The sequence below is a fragment of the Sphaerodactylus townsendi genome, linkage group LG03, assembly GCF_021028975.2.
Source record: "Sphaerodactylus townsendi isolate TG3544 linkage group LG03, MPM_Stown_v2.3, whole genome shotgun sequence".
Classification (NCBI taxonomy): domain Eukaryota; kingdom Metazoa; phylum Chordata; class Lepidosauria; order Squamata; family Sphaerodactylidae; genus Sphaerodactylus; species Sphaerodactylus townsendi.
In genome coordinates this window covers 10,101,706-10,105,081 of record NC_059427.1, presented here as the reverse complement: position 1 = coordinate 10,105,081, position 3,376 = coordinate 10,101,706, and positions in this window count along the sequence as shown.

Genomic DNA, 3,376 nt, shown 5'->3' with positions numbered 1-3,376 from the left:
TCTGCCAGATGGTAGCAGTTTAAAAAGAGAGTGTGCTGGATGAGACGGGTCCCTTAGAATATTTTGGGCTTTATTTAGACTTCGGGCATTATAGATTTCTTCCAAGGAGGGGAGAGGGCAGCCGATAATCCTTTGTGCAGTATTGATCACCCTTTGGAGCGCCTTCCTATTTGCCACTGTGCAACTGGAGAACCATACACAGATGCAGTAGGTTAGGACACTCTCTATAGCACAGCGGTAAAAGGACACCAGAAGTTTTCCATCTAGTTGTTGCTTCCTTAAAAGTCTCAGAAAGTACAGTCTTTGCTGGGCTTTCTTAACCACCGCGGTAGTCTGTACTCCCCAGGTCAAATCCTCTTTAATCATAACGCCCAGGAATTTAAAACTAGCCACCCGCTCCACTTGATCTCCATTTATAGTCAAGGGCTGAATTTCTGAGCTATTCCTTCTATAGTCCACTATGAGCTCCTTTGTCTTGTTAGTGTTAAGAACCAGGTTATTTTCCCTGCACCATGAGAGCAGTCGGTCCACTTCATTCCGATAGGCAGACTCATCCCCTCCAGAGATGAGCCCCACCACCGTTGTGTCATCAGCAAATTTGATAATGGTGTTACTATGATAGACAGGAGTACAATCATATGTATAAAGAGTGAACAGTAAAGGGCTCAACACACAGCCCTGTGGCGTTCCCATATTTAGAGTAAGAACTGAGGAAACCCGATTTCCCAGTCTAACCCTCTGGGAACGTCCAGACAAGAAGTCCCTAATCCACAAACAGATTGAATGTGAGAGTCCAAGATCCACAAGTTTTGTCACCAGTCTTTGTGGCGAGATTGTATTAAATGCGGAACTAAAGTCCGCAAAGAGCATTCGCACATAATTCCCCTGCTGTTCCAGATGCGTCAAAGCTGTGTGGAGGCTAATGGCAATGGCGTCCTCCGTAGATCTATTAGTCCGATATGCGAACTGATGTTTATCAAATGTATCTGGAAGGCAAGAACTAATATGCCTATGGACCAGTTTTTCAAAACACTTCATGATGATGGGGGTGAGTGCCACTGGTCTATAATCCTGAAGATTGTCAGCAGGAAATCTCTTTGGTAGTGGAACAATGGTGGAAGCTTTCAAACAAGATGGAATGGTGGACTGGGATAAAGATCGATTAAAGATCCCAGTAAAAACACCAGCCAGTTGGTTAGCGCATTCCTTTAACACCCGACCGGGAATACCATCCGGTCCAGCAGCCTTCCTTGGATTCACAGCCCTCAAAACTTGCCTCACCTCATGTTCCTCCACAGTGAGGTGTGAGCTGCAATCACCTGGTGGCTGTGTGTCATCTCCTTCTGATAGACCTGTTTCAAAGCGGGCAAAAAAGTGATTTAGCTCCTCCGCCAGAGAAGAATCCCCATCCACAGAAATGTCATTGTTTGGTTTATGGTTGGTAATTTGTTGAATTCCCTGCCACACCTGCCTCATGTTGTTATTATTAAAATAATCTTCAATTTTTCTCTTATAACTCATCTTGGCTTGTCGAATGCCTCTCTTGAGACTGGCTCTCGCCGCACTATACTTTGCCTCATCACCAGATCTGAAAGCAATATTCCTGTCATGCAAAAGTCGCTGAACCTCCCTTGTCATCCAGGGTTTATGGTTGGAGTAAATCCGGATGCGCTTATACACAGTAAGAGTGTCTGTGCAGTGGGTGATATAACTCAGAACAGCAGTGGTATACTCCTCCAGATCTGGGTGGTAGAAAACATCCCAATTTGTTGTCTCAAAACAATCTTGAAGTAGTTTAGAGGCATCATCAGGCCAGGATTTTACAGTCTTTATTACAGGCAACACCCGCCTCCCAAGTGGAATATATGCTGGTGCCAGAAACAGTGATAAATGGTCTGACTGACCCAAGTGTGGTAACTGTATCACCTTGTAGGCATCCTTGATGTTGGTATACACTTTATCCAATGTATTGGCTCCTCTAGTGGGGCACCTGACATGCTGGTAGAGTTTAGGGAGCACTGTTTTTAAATTAGTATGATTAAAGTCTCCTCCTATAATGAGCACAGCATCAGGATGCTTTTTCTGCTGGTTTTCAACAATGTTATACAGACAGCTCAAAGCTATGGCAGCATTAGCATCAGGTGGAATGTATACTGCAATGATGATAACCACACTAAACTCCCGTGGCAGATATATGGGTCTGCATCTAATAGTCATACTTTCCAAATCCCTTGAGCAGTGACCCCCTGTGATGCTTGCATTAGTGCACCAGCTTTTGTTCACATAGAGATTTAAACCCCCTCCTTTATGCTTCCCAGAATCTTTACTACTTCTGTCCTGCCGGAAAGAAGTGAAACCAGATAGTTCAACTGCTGAATCGGGAATGTGTGAGTGAAGCCAGGTTTCTGTAATTAATAAAACACAGCTGTTCTTGCCAAATCTGCTCTTCACAATTTGTAGCCTTAATTCATCCATTTTGTTGCTAAGAGATCGTGCATTAGTAAGAAAAATGCTTGGAAGTGCAGACTTGAAACTACACCTTCCCAGCTTAGTAAAAACACCAGCCCGGCGCCCTCTCTTCCTCCTTCTATCCCGCCTTCGTCTCAACCTCCTACCAGGAATTGTAATCCAGGGTTCCCCCGGGGTCCTAGCTGCCTCTGCCGGTATATTGTGAAGACATATGAAATCTTCCGTAATAGCCATTTCACATTTCAGTCCAATTTGTATTAAGACTTGCCGACTATAAAAACTCCTTGCTCCACGTAGCATGTTTAAGAAGCACAAAAACACAGCACAAAAACACAAAACACAAAACATCCACACTACATCGAGGGAAAGCAACCAGCCGCAGCAGTTTCCCGCGCAGCCATCCCTTCCTGGGGACCGGGAAGCTAAAAAACCTAATGGCTTGAGTTGAAGAGTTGAGACGTTAAGACGTTATGGAGAGGGGGGGGTTGAGACGTTGCCGAGGCTTGAGGGAACCTCCGATGAAACCGGGACTCGCTTGCCGCTCCTCAGTTTGAAAAACTCCCGGCTACTATGACTCACGGCTCTGGAGCGCTGCGCCCTCCCAAGTTTTGGAAAAATGGGGAAGGCCGCCGTCTCTCCCACGCGCACCTCTCCGTCTCTCCCAAGCGCGCCTGCCGTCTCGTCACAACCCGACCCACTATATTCCTTAGTATTTAATGCACACTGTTCGCCGCCTCCCTTACTGCTCACTCCCAGCTGCGCCTCTTTCCCACCCGACCGGCGTCGTCGACGGGAACGAATCCCGGCAGGCAACCAGGGAAGGGACCCTATACTATGCTATACTTATGCTATACTATGCTATACTTATGCTATACTTCAGCTCTTTTGGGTGGTTCCAGACTTCTAA